Here is a 17243-nt window from a genome sequence, read left to right as displayed (position 1 = left end):
TATTAATTTCTCCAAGTCTTGGTTTCTCCACCAAAAAAATGAGGATGCTGACAATAGTGCCTACTGCAAGGAGGCTTCAAAGATTCAGAGAAATGAGGCATGTGATCTAATGGATAACAGAGTGACTGGCACACATGAGGGCTCTGGAAAATGTGACCCATGGTTGTTAGCTGGAGAAAGAGGGGTCGGTCACTGATGTCACTGAGACAAGAGGCCAGGTATGATTGTAGAGGGCTTAGGGTGGGATGCTGGGAGTTTCATGTATTGGGAACTGCAGAAAGGAATCTATTAATTTCCTAGTGTGTGACACCTTCAAGGTTTGAATCATCCAGTCCTCAACTCTAGCTGTGGGCAGAGGATGTCTTTTGGGGTGTAAGTTCAGGCAGGTCTCCCTTTCTTTGAGACCTGTTATTTTCTATTTTTGATGGGGAGCCCCTGTGGCAGGTTTGTGTGATCCTGCCCTTAGGGTAAAGCTGATTACACTTGATCCAGATTGGAACTAGACCATATCTCCTGGGGATTTATAATTGGGATGTGGTTTCCATGGGCTCTGGAGCTGGGAGGATGTGTAAATTCAGGAGCTGTGGGACAGCCATGTTTGGCCATGTGCACTGAGAAATTCTATTTTAGAAAGAGAGAGATACAGACAGCATCAATCATTTGGTGATGGTGGTGGTGTGGTGGGTCATCCATTGTCCCACCCTCCTCTTCCTGTTTGGGGAATTTCCCTTTCTGTCATCTTGGTGGAAGCAAAGCTACTTCAGATCACAGAAACTCAAAAGGCCACATTCTTGTTTTTCAGCTCTTGGGATGCTAGTGCAGAGGCAAGTAGTGCAGGCTTGGTCAGAGTTGCAAAGTAGCTGGACCACACTAGAAGGAACTGGGGATCTTTAGAGAAAAGTCTGGTACCTGGTCTTGTTATAGGTCCACCAGTTTTGTAGGCCTTCTGTGCAGCAACCAATACACTGAGACAGCAGGGTTTGCAGAAGAGAAAAAAATGAACAATTGCAGGGCAGTTGAGAGAGGAGACAGGAGGGACACTCAAATCTGCCTTCTTGGGAAGATCTGGGCTGGGAATTTTTAGGGGATCATGGAAGGTAAATAGCTGGAAAATTGGGGTTATTTGTCAGGGTATAGGGGATGAAATTGTCGGGATGTAAGAACTGCATTCTTTTGTGAGTCAGCTTCTCATGGAGTCCTTCAGACCAGCTGGTGTCAGTAGTTTCATTGGTGTGCAGAACCTGAAAGAATATCTCAAATAGAAAACTTAATGTTTCACAATGATTAAGTTGTTATCTACAGAGAAGCTAAGGGGAGCTATACTCTTGTGACAGGGTCTATGTGATTCTGAAGGAATAGGCACCAAAAAACTATGAGGAAGCAGGTCAGAGAGCAAGGTGACTTCATGATTAATGCTGAATGTGCTGCAGGCCTGGTTTATTTTTATTTCTCCCCCTCCTTCTTCCCTGATTAATTGTATAAAGTTTATAGATACAGTTCCAGTCTGGGACAGGAAATACATACCTGGAAATGAGCCTGGCAGATGTTTGTCATGTCAGAAAGCCAAGAAGTTACCCAAGACCAATGGGGTTCATCAAAAGAACACATGAACCATCTTAAAAGGGATTCTACCAGTCAACAATGGAACAAGTTGAGTATCAGTAGGGACATAACTGCAGCAGACGAAAACATGTCTAATGTGTTGAAATGCAGGAGTTCATGAGGGTACCACCACTACTATCAACAACAACAAAACTCACAGGTCCCCCTTGGAAGATGCTAGCATACCATTGCATTATTTTGAAAACTGATAAGGAAAGGAAGAGAATCAAACATGCATTCTACTTTTCCCCATACAGTTTGTCAGCGAGGCCAAACAATTGAAGGGCATGTTTATCTTTGTAAGTATTCTAGCTAATAAATGAGGAAGGATTGATAGAATTTCATCATTTTTAATACCTAATGAAATAAAGGATTTAGAAAGTGATTGCCAACTGATATCCAAACAAAAGAGGCAAACAGACATCGTGGCTTTTTGATGGAAGTGTGCTCCCTAATCATGAAGCAGTTAACAAAGAACTAAAATGAAATCAAACCTCTAGATCTAACTACTAACTTCTAGGAAACACAGGAGAAACAGGAGTATGTTCAATTCAATCATGGAGATAGAATCAGTAATTCAAACTGTGGGTGAACTCTACAGGAACTGATTTCTTTTTTCCACTTTATTTTTTTAAATTGTTTTATATGTATTTAATGTGTATAACATGATGTTTTGATATACATATAGGTAGTGAAAACATTACTATAGTCAAACAAATGAACACATCCATCATCTCACATAGTATCTAATCTTTGAGCAAAAAATCACAAGTACAACCCAATGTTATTAAGGACGGCTCTCGTGCTATACATTACATCTCTAGACTTGTTCATTCTACATACCTCTTACTTTGTATCCTTTGATCTACATCTCTCCATTTCCTTCCCCTCTCTCTGGCCCCTGGTAACACACACACACACACACATGCACGCACACACATACAGAATATCCTCCCTCCCTCCCTCCCTCCCTCCCTCCCTCCCTCCCTTCCTTCCTTCCTTCCTTCCTTCCTTCCTTCCTTCCTTCCTATTAAAAGAGACGTGAGACATACCAACCAATGGCAAAGTATGGTTCTTATTTTCGTCTAGAATCTAGCAAATAAATATGAGAGAAATACCTCAAGACAATCAGGTAAATTTCAACACCAACTCAGCATTTCATAGTTTTGAGGAATTATTTTTAATTTTTAAAGTGTGATGATAGTTTTGTGATTATCTATCATCTAGCTGTCTATATGTTTTTATGATGATACACATATCTTTTTTGTTTATTGAGGCAGGGTCTCGCTCTGTCCCCCAGGCTGGAGTGCAGTGGTGCGATCATGGCCATGGCTCACTGAAGCCTCAACCTCCTGGGCTCAGGGGATCCTCCCATCTCAGCCTTCCTGGTAGCTGGGACTGCTGGCATGCCACCACACCCAGCTAATTTTTTGTAGAGAAAGGGTTTCACCATGTTGCCCAGGCTGCTCTCAAACTCCTGGGCTCAAGCAATCGTCCTACCTCGGCCTCCCAAAGTTCTTAATCAGGGACAGTGTTTCTCCCTAGGAGACATTTGGCAACGTCTAGATGTAGTTTTGGTTGTCACAACTGAGAGTGAAGAGGGTGCTACTGGCATCTGGTGGGTAGAGACCAGGAATGCTGCTTAACATCCTACAATGCACAAGACAGCCCCCGACAACAAAGAATTATCTGGTCCAAGATGTCAGCAGTGCCAACATTGCGAAACGCCATTCTAGACATACATGTTGAAATTGTTTTGGATAAAATTGTAGGATAAGTGGTATTTGCTTCAAAATATTATGAGGGTGGGGACAAGTGGGTAGGGAGACAAATGAAACAAGATTGACTGTGAGCTGAGAATTATTTAAGTTGGCATTATACTGTGCTATTGTGTGCATGTATATATGAAAATATCAATAACAAAAGCTTATAAACATGATGCAGGCATAGTGGAGATTGTATTCCAGCAGCAGTGCCTCAGCAGGACTCTGTGCCTGGTGCCAGCAGTGGAGCGGGTGCAAGCAGGGATGTTTGGTTCTTAGTGGCAGCAGCAGTGGTATCCTCACTAGGCTTGGTCTGTAGTGGGATTCTGGCTGCGGTTTTGGCTGTCTAGCTTCTTGTTCCTGCTTGTTTTTGTCTTGTTTCCTGAGCTTCCTAGAGATTCTGAGGCTTCTGATATCCTTTCAAAAATTCATTTTCTGTTAAGATCAGTCAGAGTTAGTTTCTGTGCAGCTAAGGATTCTGATTGATTGAAGAAAAGAATGAAGCAGATGTATAGGGTGAAGCTGATGTGACAATGGAAAAGAGAGAGAGAATTCTATTCCATGGTTTCTTCCTTTGCCTGCCTGCCTGCCTTCCTTCCTTCCTTCCTTCCTTCCTTCCTTCCTTCCTTCCTTCCTTCCCCTTTCCTTCTTCTTTCCTTCCGTCCTTCCTTCTTTCCTTCCTCTCTTCCTCCCTTCTTCCCTCCCCATTCCCCCTTCCCTTCTCTTCCCTTTCCTTCCCCCTTCCCTTCCCTTCCCTTCCCTTCCCTTCTCTTCCCTTCCCTTCCCTTCCCTTCCTCTTTCCCTTCCCTTTCCTTCCTCCTTCCCTTCCCTTTCCTTCCTCCTTCCCTTCCTTTCCCTTCCTTTCCCTTGCCTTTCCTTCCCTTCCTTTCTTTTTCTTCTCTCACTATGTTGCACAGGCTGTTCTCAAACTCCTTACCAAACCACCATCCTGCTGTGTCTGCTTTTGTTCACTCCAGTGCAAATATTCCATCAATATTTGTTTAATGAATAAATGATTGCAATTTGGCTTCAGACAAAGAATAAGCATGGTGTTCATGCCATCAGAGGCATTCTGGTCCTCTTGGCATAGTCCTTGTAGATGAACATTATGTATTTATTGTGGTATATACATTTGTCTCTTGTGAGTTTTGCTGGCATGTGTCATACTCTCTAAATGCCACTGACACTAGGATCCTGAGTCCTTGTGTTTGTGAGACTGGATAGGGAAGCATCCACCAAGGTCAGGCTCCTTGAGAGGCAGAGCTTGCCTTCTTGTCCTGGGAGATAGCTCTGTATGGACACAGCCCATCAAATTTCATTAACCAGTGTGGCAAATAGAAAAAAAGTTATAAGTAGGTAACCTAGGGTTTAAGAAAACAAACTTTGAGCCAAACAGCCTTGGGTTATGACCCTAACTCTGCCATTTGCTAATGTGTTATCTCAGGCAAGTATTAATAATTTAACCTCTCTATGCCTCAGTTTTCTCATCTGTAAAATGAACTATTTTAAGGATTAAATAAATAAAAATATACATGCAAGAGCTGACACATAGTGAGCATTGTATAAGTGATATCATGATTACTAAACATTTGGGTTATTACTATCATTGGGAGGTTCTTCTAGTATAATGACCACCAGCCAGGAGATGCCCAAAGTAGAAGATGGTCAACCTTAGGCCCACTTAAAGCTCCATGGCTCACATTCTGCCATTTACTCATCACCACAGTGATCTCAGACATGGTTGATTCCTTTTGAGCCACAACATTAATTATGCAGCACCAGTAACTCCCAAGGGCCTCGTCTGGTGGAGGGAATTTGTGTGTGTTGGGCGTGGGGGTTCCAGGGTCCTGCTGACCTGGGATCTACTATGTATTAGTCTGTTTTCAGGCTGCTGATAAAGACATACCCAAGACTGGGTAATTTATAAAGAAAAAAAGGTTTAATGGACTCACAGTTCCACATGGCTGGGGAGGCCTCAAAATCATAATGGAAGGTGAAAGGCATGTCTTACATGGCAGCAGAGAAGAGAATGAGAGCCAAGTGAAAGGGGAAACCCCTTATAAAACCATCAGATCTTGTGAGACTTATTTACTACCACAAGAACAGTATGGAGGGAAACCCCTACCCCATGATTCAATTAGGTCCTACCAGGTCCCTCCCACAACATGTGGGGATTATGGGAGCTACAATTCAAGATAAATTTGGGTGGGGACACAGCCAAACCATATTATACTACCTTCTACCTGTATAATCCAGCACGGGACCTAATGTAGTTTACTCACCTGTGATAGGAAGGTAATTATCCTATCCCCGGTAGTTGTCAGTGAGAATTGGTGCAATAATACATAAAAGATTCGTGGCACATGATGTGGAGGTTAACAAATGTTTCACTTCATTCCATTTACTTTTCCTTCTAGCTCTCAAGATTGGTAGCCACTCATTTCTACCAAAGAGATCTTTTGGCTGGTTTGCTTTATTTCCTGTTTGGGGAGAACCTTCTTAAAGGTTCTTAAGTACCTACTTAGAAGTGCCTTCAAGTTCACATGGTCTTGTACTCCTGGCTTCAAGCTATTCTCCCACCTCAGCCATCCAAAGTGCTGGGACTACAGGCATGAACCGCTGTGTCTGTCGTCATGCAGCCTGAAGAAACACGTGGCAGGTCTCTCACTCTGTTATCACAAAGCACTATTACTTCAGATCATTTATCTTAGCTGCCAACAATTGGAAACCTGTGGGTCTTCAAACCTGTTCTCTTCAGCTCACTTGGAGTCTTTTAAATTGGGAAATTCCACTGACATTTTCACAGCTTCACTTGAAAAATCAAAGGACTTGGCAACCCTGGGCCCATATTTCCACAGGGAAAAAAAAAACTGCTGGCTGCTGAGCTGTGGATGATGCCTCCAGCCAGGGAAAAAGGCTCCATTTCTCCATAGTCCCCACCACTCTCTGTTGTCTCACTCATCCACACGTATTTCACTTACTTCTTATATCTGGCTAGTCCCCAGAGGCATGTGAGATCATGTCTGTGGAGGTTTTAAATCATGACCCCAAATTCTTTAACACTCCTCTCATCAAGAGGTGGGGTCTATGTCCTCTTCCATTGTACCTGGCTGGGCTTGTGACAGCTCTGACAAATAGAGTAAGGCAGAAGTGACACTATGTGACTTCTGAGGCTAGATCAATAAAAGGCCAAAACGTCTGCCTTATTGTCTTGGGACACTTGCTCTGGGGGAAGTCAGGTGTCATGTAAGAAATACAACTACTCTGAGACTGCTGTGTTGAAGAGACTATGTGTAGGTGCTCCTGGTGACAGCCCTGACTAAGCTCCCAGGTAACAACCAGCATCAACTGCCAACCATGTGGGTGACCCAACTTGAAGCTGGATCCTCCAGCCACAGTTGAGTCTTCAGGTGATTGCAGCCCAGCCAACATCTAACTGCAACTGCATGTGAAACCTGGATTTGTAGCCTGAGCGTCATGCACAAAATCATGAGCAAAGTAGAGTGCTTATTGTTTTACGGCATTAAGCTTGGCATGTTTGTTACACAGCAGAAATATCTGGAACAAGGATGTTTATTTGGTCTATTTAATAGGCATCAAACTTCCATAGGGTAGGGTGCACTGGAAGATGATGTGAGTTCTTCCTTTTTCCAGTGGTTATCATGAGAAGTAGGGATCAGAGTATAGTAGTGGGTTCATTCGTTCATTCATCCAACAGATATTTATTTGACATATACTATGTGCCAGACATTTAATAAATGCTGGAATTTTGGCAGTGGAACAAAGCGGACTAAGATCTCTGCCCTCAAGGAGTTAACATTCACTAACAGGAAAACAAATAATTACAAATAAGAAAATATATATTGTATATGAGGAGTTGATAAGGGCTATGGAGAAAAATGATGCAAGGGAGGACAATTAGGAGTCTGGAAGCAGGGAAGGATGTGCTAGGACTCTTATTGGTGACCACTGAAGTATCTTAAATATCCTATTCAAGTATAATAATAACAACAATGATAATAATAACAACAGCCATTTATTGAGTCCCTACTACTTACTGCCTTTTATATGTGTAATTCCACGTAAATGTCACAGTGCCCCTTAGGGTTAGGAATGATTATCTCCATTTTATAGACGAGGAAAAAGTGACTTGGAGAGGTTACGCATATCACGGGAAGGCTTAACACTGGCAAGTAACAGAGCAAGAATGAACACCCAAGACCGTCTGATTGCAACACTTTTTCCTATTCCCCTAAGCTAGTCCTTCTTTCCCAGAGCTCCATTGTGTGGTGAATCAGAAATCCAACTGATGATTTCTGACTCCTCTCTGCAACGTCAAAGGAAAAGGAAAAAGAGAAAGAAAAGAGAAAACAATTCCCTTTGGAGAAGAAACAGTCAGGAAATGAAGGCACACACTTGAAAGATTATGTATTTAATGTTTATGACTCTTCCTCTTATCCCTCAAGTTTGGTTTAACATCTGACTGGCAAAGCTGACAATTTATGAGGATCTTGGGCAAGTAATCGCGTGAAACTTCCCTGTGGCTGTAGCCATGGCAGGCAATTTATCCTACAGACTGTGGGGCTTTTCGGGTAAAATACTTTTCTAATATTTGTTTCCCTTCTGCTCATGCTTTTCCCAAAGGGTGACAAATGGTAGTAGTTTGCCAAGAAAACGCTGTATGATCTTGAGTGAGACTGTCCTTCTGCCTCAAGTCACTCTTTAAGAGAAAAGGAAGTGATTAATCCCTCACCTCATCCATAAGCCTGCATCTAAGTCTTTAGAACTCCAGCGGCCGTTCCAAAGCTGTCTCTTTCTTCAGCAATCCAACTCTCCCTTCCTTTTCTCCCTTGGCCACTGGAGAGGAAAAAAAAGTACCACTTTTCTTTATTTTCTGTTAATCATCCAGATTTAGGTCTTCTGGGGAAAATAAAACCTTAGGTAGGGGTCAAGATAGTGTGGGAAGCTTCCTTGGAAAAGTGTAAAATTGACTAAGATGATACTGGCAAGGAAGATTCTGGGCCAAGGAATGGACTCCCTCCCCACCATAGCCAGGAGGGACACTAATGGTGGCCAGGTCCTGTCCTGGGCATTTTGCATATCTTGTCTTCCTTAATCCTCCAGTCACCTGTGAGGGAGGCCTAATCATTAGCTTCATTGTAACGATGAGCCAGTTGAATCTTAGAGGGCTGAGGTGACTTGCTGGAGGCCATATTACTAGGGTAGTGAGTTGGGGAAAGGACATTCCAGGCATAGGAAACAGCAGGAGAAAAGTGGGGAAGTGAGAACCAGCTCGTGATGCTAGCTAGAGGTGGCGGGGCATGGCTGGAGGGCTTGGTGTGGGCAAGGAAGTGTCAGGAGATGAGCTTGGGAAAGACTTTGGATACTCTGACTCTAAGGATAGGGAGAATCCCTGAGGGATTTTTAAGTTGGGGAGTGACATCATTTAACTTGCACTTTCAAAAATCATTTCAGAGAATGAGCTGGATGAGGACCCAAGTAGAGAGAGGGTGGCTGCAGAGGAGGATCTTATCTCAGTGACCATGGTGGGAAGTGCAGGGGCTTTGAAGCAGAAGGCAATATCTGTATCTTTAAGGAAGACACAGTCCAGTGAGGAAGAGAAGGCCTTACATATGAAGGAAGATGATGTGGTCACCAGGTGGTACAGCACCAAGCCTGGTATTTGTGGAGCAGCAGATCCAGATTGGATCAACAGACTCTTCCAGTTTTGCTTTGGTCAAGAGAACCAAATGAGTTGGTTCTTAAACTCCCACTTTACCCTTAGGGCTCTCCTCTTCCCAGGTGTGTGTGTGTGTTTGTGTGTGTGTGTTTGTGTGTTCATGTGTGTGTGTGTGTGTACAGGGGAACAACACCATGGTCACTGAACTAGGATGGAAAGATTTTTAATTGTGAGATGTTGTGAGATGCTACTCCCCTCCCACCCCAGCCAAATTTCATCAGCCCTCAAAAATCAGCTCAGCACAGTCTGATGTTAGCGAGACCTAAATTCAAGTCTAAGCTTGCCACTTCACGGTGTGACTTCCAGTAGGTCATTTCATCTCTGTGTACCTCCGTTTCCTTTTCTGAAAAATGGGGATTCTTAAGCTGTCTTCTTTGTAGGATTGTTGTGAGGATGAGACAATGTGTATTGATACAGTTATCTCAGATCCTAGCATGGAGTAAGTGCAAAATGAACATGAACCATTGCTTCTTGCCTTATTGTTTGTGGCCTCATTCTCAGGTATGACAGCTTGACATAATCTCAATGTTGGAGAGCCATTTTGGATTTTACACAGATCTCAGTGAATATAAGAAAGCCCAAATAAAAGACTAAACAAACCTGGACTGTCTCCAGTGGGTCCAGAACATCTGATTCCCAAGGGTGGCCTAAGGATCCTGGCGGGGGCACAGCCCACGTGGTACTAGATGGGAATGTCCTGGGACTCAGGGCTTCATAGCTGCCCTCCATCATCAGAAGCTCACAGCTGCATTTCCCAGCAGGGATCATTAATCATACTGGCCACTGATACCACAAACAATAGGGCTGAGGCTATTTGCCAGACATCTAGGACAAATATGGTTCTTGGTTATTATCCTTGGTTCCAACCCAGTAGGGGGAGAAGGAGAAGCCAATTCTCACTTCTGTATGGTCACAGGGTGTCGTTGTTAGAGGCGAACCATGGGTCAGATTTGAATCTTACTTAACTCAGAAGCTCAGTCCTTGTTTCCTTCTACTCTGTCCTTCTGCAAAACATCAGCAAATGCTGACCTGCTGGGAAATATTTGATGGTGCTGAAGGGGATGAAAAGGAAAGGAAAACCATTGTGTATCCCATGTCCTGTCAATACCCTCTACTAATTCTAGGTTTTACTGCATGCTCACAACCACCCTGTGAGGTTGCTACTTTCATTCCCATTCTCACTTTAATTTTAAGTGGAGAGACTAAAGCTCAGAGAGAAAGTTAAATGCCCCAAGAAACACAGCTGGTTAGAGACTAAACTAGTATTTCCTTGTACTTCTTCCTACGGATTCTCACAGTTGTTCTACTGTTCCGTTTTAACAGATGAAGACACGGAGACTAGATAACTTACTCAAAGACTCACAGCACAAAACAAAACAAAAAAAAACCAGAAAAGAAATTTTGAAAAGTGATAAAGATAGGTGTTTTGGACTGAAGTCTTGTGATTCTAAACCCCAGGTGACTTCCATTATCTAATCTACATCCCTGTTACTCAAAGCATGGTCTGTGCTTTCAAGCCACTGTTTCCTCATGTATAAAATGGAGATAATCATTCCTAACCCTCGGGGTCATTGTGAAATTTATGTGGAAGTACACATATAAAAGCATAGTGGACTTCCACCGTCTAATCTACATCCTTGCTACTCAAACCAGAAGCATCAGCATCACCTGAAACTTGTTAAAAATGTGGTTTCTCACCTAGATATACTGAATCAGAGTCTGCATTTTAATGCATTTAATGTAAGCCCTGGGAGACTGTGGGTACACAAGTTTGAGGAGCAGTAGTCTACATGGGTCTATTTTTGCAGTGAAAACATACTCACTGAGGACAGAGGCATTGCAGCAGCACATCTACAGAGGTAACACCAACAATCCATTCCTTCACTCTGTGTACATGCCACTCCTCACACAAAGAGGTGGAAGTTGTTTCCACTCCCTTGAATCTGGGTTGTCATGTAGCTGGCTTTAACCACTAGAATGTACAAGAAGTGATGTTCTAAGATTTCCAAGAAGTTTGTACTTCTTGCCTTTGGGAACCAGCTGCTGTGCTGTGGGAAGCTGAAACTATGTAGAGCAGACACATGAGTAAGAATTGAGGCACTCTGGGTGGTAGCCCCATCTCAGCATCCAGCCAACCCTGACAGCCAGTCAGGTGAGTAATCCATCTTGAATGTTTCATCCCAGTTGAGCCCCCTGATGACTGTATCCCCAGCCAACATCACTTAGAGCAGAAGAGTCACCAAGCTGAACCCAGTCAACCCAAAGACTCAGTGATAATAACGTGGCTGTTGTTTCAAGGCATTAAGGCGTGGGTGGCTTGCTATGCAGCAATAAATAATCAAAAGGGAAGTTGGTATCTAAAAGTAGAATGCTGCCATATCATGTGTCAGTGGCCTTGGAACTGGGCAGTGGATAAAGACCTGAAATGCCTCAAGGAGGCTGTTAATGGAGGCTGGAAGGTCAATGAGAAAATTGCTGTTGGAGACAGGAGAAAATGAAACTTGAATTATGAACTGCCAGAACAATTAGCAAAACTGTCCCCTGCAGTAACATGAAGATAAAAATGGTGCCTAATGAACCTGTCAATTGGTTAAGGAGATTTCCAGTTAGACTGTTGAAAGTGCCAACTGACCCTTAGTAGCTCAGAGCTAATTATTTTTGTTAATTAAAATTCAATATAATTAAAAACCCAGTACCTTAATTGCACTAGCCACGTTTCAAGTGCTCAGGAGGCACCCATGGCTCCTCTGTTGGAAAGTATAGAATTTTATAGAGCATTTTCACCACTGCAGAAACTGCCACTGGACTGCCTCATCGAGAATTAGTCATGGAACTTCCAGAAAGCAGATGACACACCCAAAGGGTTTCACTAAAGCATTGCTACTCAAAGTACGGTCTCTGGACTAACAACATAAGCTTCATCTGAACGCTCCTTAGAAATAAAACTTCTCAGGCCCTGCCCAGACTTACTGAAGCAGAATCTCCGGGAATTGGGGCAGGAATCTGTGTTTTAACCAGCTCCACTTCCTGGTGATTCTTACGCACTTTAAGAAATACTAAACAAAAAAAGAGTTGAATAAAGGGACTATTATATAGGCGAGGGCAGGGCTAAGGAAGACAGCAACGGACAGTGAAACAGGAATTAGCAGAGGGGAACAGTATTCATGGACCCCAGGGAGAACTGGAGCCCTGAAATAGAGGCTCGTGGGCAGCCAAGGGACACAGCCATTCTAGAGCTGGGGCAGTGGAGGAAGGGTTGGGGGAAAGAGGTGACCAATATCCTCACACCTCCCTCCTCTGCCCTCTGATATATATATATATTTTTACTGGAATTCCTATTGGCCCAAACCAAGCCAGAGGGCAAAGAAATCTCCTCTGTACAGAGCAGGGCAGAAAAGGATGAAGAATGGATCTGGAAGGGCAATGAAATCTAACCAGCACACGTGGATTTGATGTGTTAGCCATATTTTTAAAAACTCACATTTAATATACAAATGCATAACTATTAATATTAAAAAAAAGAGTGCTGTTGAAAATAATTTTAGTTACGACATTTTGGGGACCTGTGCTGTGAGCAATGAGGTCTCACCATACAATTTTAACAAAGGAAATAACCACTATTGATGTTTCCTCCCCTCCCCTCCCTTCCCTCTCCCCTTCTTTCCCTTCCCTTCCCATTCTCTCTTCCCCCTTCTCACTCTCCCTCTCTTCCCTCTCCTTATCCATCCTCATAATATGTAACAATATTATAGTAAATACAGTATCGTGTCCTGTCATTTTCATTAAAAGTTATGTTTTGTACATTTCCTTGTGCCATTAAGGATTCTCTGAAAACATGTATTTTGGTGGCTGTGCAGATGGTTTAAAGATGATTGTTATTGTAAGCTGTCTCAAATCCTTTTGGGAAGTAGGTGGTGTATAATGCATAAATTATAAATGAAAAGCAAGTTGTTCTTAATTTTACCCTCAACCTCTAAAGTGCAGTAGCTCTTTGTGGATATGTTTGTACAAAGCCACAGAGATGGAAGGGACAGTCACAATGACCAAAAAGAAGCCACCAGGTGGAAGGGCTTTGAACTGGGAAGGGGATTCAGGCCCAAGCTCTGTCCAGTCTCTGACCATGTGACCTTGGAGAAATCTCATTGGTCAAATGAGGGTCCTTGGACCAGCTGAGGGTCAAGGTCTCTTTTAGTTCTGATTATGATTTCTTTTTTGTTTGTTTGTTTGTTTGTTTGTTTTTTGAGATGGAGGAGTCTCGCTTTGTTGCCCAGGCTGGAGTAAAGTGGTGTGATTTCAGCTCACAGTAACCTCCACCTCCTGGGTTCAAGCACATTCTTGTGACTCAGCCTCCCAAGTAGCTGGGATTATAGGCATGCTCCACCACGCCCAGCTAATTTTTGTATTTTTAGTAGCGGTGGGGTTTCAGAGTCTAGAACTCTTGACCTCAGGCAATCCTCCCACTTCAGCCTCCCAGAGTGCTGAGTTTACACTGCTCCCGGACTAGTTCTGATTATGATTTCTAATGCAAATCCAATTCCCCTGTAGTCAGAAAAAAGCCTCATTGCAGAGACTACCCATCTCCTCCATTGCTTCCTGGTCCCAGCCACCATCATTGCCCACTTGGAGAGCAGCAGCATCCTCCCCGCAGTGGTCTCCCTCTTCCACCCTTGCCCTCTATACTCTGTTTTTCACAGGCAGCTAGTGATCTATTAAAGACTAAGACATGTAATGGTATTCTTTTCATTAGCCCTCATCGTGGCCAATAAAGGCCACGTGATCAGGAGCCTGGCTGCTTTCTGATCTCATCTCTTTTTACTTCCCCCTCACTCACTGCACTCCAGCCAAAACCACCATGGTGCTGTTCCTTGAATCCACCAAGCACACTGTTGTAATAGCAATAGGTCCATGGCCCAATGGTTGCAGCAGAGAAAGAGGCTTAATCATAGGGCTGCTGAAATAGGAGACCGAGGAAACCTCAAATCCATCTTCCAAGGAACTTGGGGCTAGGGTTTGTAAGGGTTTTGGAGTGGGCCAAACATGGAGATTGTTGCTTGGTCAAGGAGTGTAGGATGAAAGAGGATGTAAGTGGTCAGCATCTAGTGTTATGGATTACTTTCCATTACAAGGAAGTGAGCCAAAGTGCAGCCTGATTAATGCTTAATTACAGCTATATTTCTGTCTGGAATTCTCATTAACCCTGTAAGGATGGCTTCACTTCTAGCTGAGGGCCTTTATACCTGCGGTTCCCTCTGCTTAGAATGCTGTTCCCTCAGATTTCCTTATGGCTCCTACATCTGCTTCCTTCAGGTTGCTGCTGAAATGTGTCTTATCAGAGAAGCCTTCTTGAGTCTCTTCTGTAAAATAGTCCTGACCTGCACCATTCCAATCCCCTCTGTAACTTTATTTTCCTTCATGACACTTATACCTGTAGTGGCTAATTTACTTATTTCTTTATCTCCACTAGGATATAAGTTTCATAAGAGCAGGAACTTGGTCTGGTTTATTCATTGCTATATCCCCTGCACCTCAAAGTGAACTTAGTAAGTGCTCAGTAAAGTGCATTTAGTAGGAAATCAATAAATATCACATGGATGAATGCATAAATAAAAGTCTTCTGGGGAAAGTCAGTCCTCAGGAGGAAAAGGTGCATAAACGTCTCCATCATAGGGTTGGCACAGGTGGACTGACGCTTAGCCCATGCTCAGGGCCTGGATATTTTATGTAAAAGCAGTGGTGTCATTCTCTTCATCACTGTCTTTCATTCCCTCAGGCCACCCTCTAACAGTTCCTCCCCACAACTTCTCCAGCCCTTCCCATATTTGAATTATTTTTCTCTTCCCTGCCATGAATGCCCTTCCTTCTGCCCCACCCAGTGGACTGTCAGCCCTTCTGCACCTCACAAACGATGCAATAACCACCTTTCCTGTTCTCACGGCATTTAATGGCCTGTAATGCACTCAACTGCACACAATCTCCTTTACTTCCGCAAGAGATCCTGGAGACAGGTGCTAATGTCTTCATTTTAGTCATTCGCTGAAGCCATACAATTCATTGCATATCTTGTCTGGTGGGGACTTGGAGACAGGGATGAAACACGCAGAGATGGTTCCTTCTCTCTTTGAGTTCAAAATCTGGCAGGGGAGATAGACGAGGAACATATAATAGGATGAATATTTTCTAACATATTAATGATTCTGAGTGTTCTAGAGGGGAAACAGGCATCACTCATCCAGTCTCTGTGTATCTTCCATAGTTAATTTCATTTAATCCTCACAACGGTCCTCTGATGTGAACCTAATATGAGTCCTGCTTTACAGACTAGGAGATAGGGTCTCAGACAAGACTTTTCCCAAGGCCACATGAGCTAGTGACTATAAGGTCCAGATTTGAACCCAGGTATGCCAACTGCAGTTCCTGTGTTCCAACCACCAGGCTGTGTGGCCTTCAGTTTGCTCAACTGAGACCCTGTCAGGAGCAAGAGGCAGTTCAGATAGGTTCTTGGGAGAAGTGATATTTAAGGTGAGACATGGAGTTGGTCAGAGAAAGAGGGTGGGAAAGTATTGCAGGCAGAAGGAAGAAAAGGTGTAAAGAGAGTGGAGGTGGGAGTGAGCTTGGTCCTTTGAGAGATGCAAGAGGACGAGAGGCTGGAGCCAACTGGACTTAGGGTGGAGGGTGACAGGAACAGAGGGTGAAAGATGGGCAGGGACTGGAACATGCAGACCCTTGCCCAGGTTAGGAGTTTGTGCTTTTACATATACATACATATATAGATTGTATATTTATATTATTGGTAGACTTGTATAATTTATATGCAGGTCAGGATGGGAAATCTGTGCTCCAGGAAAATGAGGTGATTTGTCCCAGGTCCTGCAGCTCAAGAGATGGTGTGTTTCTTCCCATCTGTATATAAACAAAGCTGGAATCAGAGTCCAGGTTTTCTTTTTTCTTTTTTTTTTTTTTTTAATAAGATAACGTTATTTTATTTTAAAATTTATCAAATTTTTTTTCATGCCCCAAAGGTAAACATATCTTTTTTTAAATGAAAACAAATTCAATGTGAATTTATAAGTTGATGAGATATATTTTTTACACAGTGCTATTAGATATATTACTTAAATAAGTTTTTAAAAATACTTGTTACATAATATAACAGGCCCTCTTTTTGTATTAAACATAATCTATGATGTTGAAAATTCCCAACAAAATTAAACATTTAGCAATACATTTCTTTTTTTTTTTATTATACTTTAGGTTTTAGGGTACATGTGCACAATGTGCAGGTTTGTTACATATGTATCCATGTGCCATGTTGATTTCCTGCACCCATTAACTCGTCATTTAGCATTAGGTATATCTCCTAATGCTGTCCCTCCCCCCTCCCCCCACCCCACAACAGTCCCCGGAGTGTGATGTTCACCTTCCTGTGTCCATGAGTTCTCATTGTTCAATTCCCACCTATGAGTGAGAACATGCGGTGTTTGGTTTTTTGTCCTTGCGATAGTTTACTGAGAATGATGTTTTCCCAGAGTCCAGGTTTTCAAGTCCAAAGCTAGTGTTGTTTTTCCTCTACTGGAACTGCCTCTAGCTCTGGCTCCCACAAGCTCTTGCCACCATGACGAGAAGATTAGGAAATCCTTTCCAGGATTAATGGCAAAAGAGCGCTGCCCTGCTCTCTCATCAGGCACTGGGGCACATGTGCTGAACCTGTGTTACAAGCATTAAGTCATTAATTGAGAAAATTTCGACCCCAGAGCACCTGGTGGTCCAGGCGGCATCACTTCACTCATTCCTGAACACCCACTCAACACCCGCATCCTCCCAGACCCCTGCCTGAAAGCTAGGCAGGAGGAGCGAGCTCCAGCTGCCTGGTCTAGTGCAAACCACAGTTACCATCTGTGTCAGTCAGGTCTGCATCCAATTCTGTTGCCTTCTGTCCACACTCTGGGTGTTGCACGCGTCTTTTTGTCATGCCTACCTGATTGGAACTGCCAGCAGAGTCTATTATCCTCAACTCCACGGAGCCTTCATCCAGAGACTGTGCTGTGTGGAGGGGGAAATTCTGCTCTAATGAGAACATAGCTCAGAGCCTAACTGCCAGACTGAGGAAGGAGAGAGAATGCAGAGCTGGTGTTTGAGAG

The sequence above is a fragment of the Symphalangus syndactylus genome, chromosome 11 (assembly GCF_028878055.3).
Source record: "Symphalangus syndactylus isolate Jambi chromosome 11, NHGRI_mSymSyn1-v2.1_pri, whole genome shotgun sequence".
Taxonomy (NCBI): Eukaryota; Metazoa; Chordata; class Mammalia; order Primates; family Hylobatidae; genus Symphalangus; species Symphalangus syndactylus.
This window is presented reverse-complemented; position numbering follows the sequence as displayed.